Genomic DNA, 1,133 nt, shown 5'->3' on the forward strand with positions numbered 1-1,133 from the left:
TGTGTGTGTGTGTGTGTTCAATACAATGTTGTGATAGTCCGATGTGCCATATGCGTGGTTAAAGGTGTGGTAACAACCGTTCGAAAATTTGTCGACGAATGGTGTGTCTGCTCGTCGAATCCCACACAAGAAGCAGACGTAGAATGTAACCATATTACACAGCACGCCCGCGTAGTCCGAATCTAAACACAAAAATAACTTTTAAAATATTATACGCATGTTTAATAATATTATGTAAATAACTTACTGGTGATGTATAACAACAAAATTAATCCAAATTGAACGACGATATTAAAAATCCGAATTTTTTTCATTCGATATACGAATGATCAGTATTGGTGATTACGATTCAATAATAATTATAAATTATAATGTGTGTTAATGTTATTCACGATGCATTGCTGTAACCGATTATCTAATTATTACAAGTATAAAGTAACCTACTGTATGCTATCTATCAGCTGTTATGTTCCATTATAGTCTACCGGTACATACAAACCCGTTTGTGAAATACTTTTAGATAACACTTCATAGTAAAATAACGTCGTGTTGTTTCGATAATAATATATTCATCATGCTCTATATTGAACTAATGAAATAAGAAGATATTATACAGAACGGTAGACAATTTTAGAAAACATTTTAAAAATGTTTACTACCATGTATAAAGGGCTTATTTTCCTTTTTTCCATGTACCATAGGTATAAGATTAACATGTTCATAGTGGTACCAAATCCTATTTCAGGTAAGAAATTCAGAGTTAGGGTTTTAAGGGAGGAGGGGGTTCAACACTAGATAAAATTTATTTAAGATCCCTCTTTCTATGCTCCCATCATAGTTCCTAATTTAACCCCATCCCCCTATTAGACCGACAATAAATTTATACCTACGCCTAACTTCAGCACTATACACATAATAATAAATATCTTGTGAGGGTGTGTCGTGTGTGTGTTGAATAGTCTATGAAATGGAAAAATCGTGCCAATTCGTTATAAACTTCGAACAATTGTCTAAGTTCAATTAACTATAATTGATTGTAATAATGTTATTAAAATAAAACAATGACCGATGGCTCGACTATTCCAGAATTGAAGAAGGTAACGCATTATTCTTTTTTTATTTAAAAAAAAATA

Source organism: Myzus persicae, unplaced genomic scaffold (genome assembly GCF_001856785.1).
Source record: "Myzus persicae strain clone G006 unplaced genomic scaffold, MPER_G0061.0, whole genome shotgun sequence".
NCBI lineage: Eukaryota > Metazoa > Arthropoda > Insecta > Hemiptera > Aphididae > Myzus > Myzus persicae.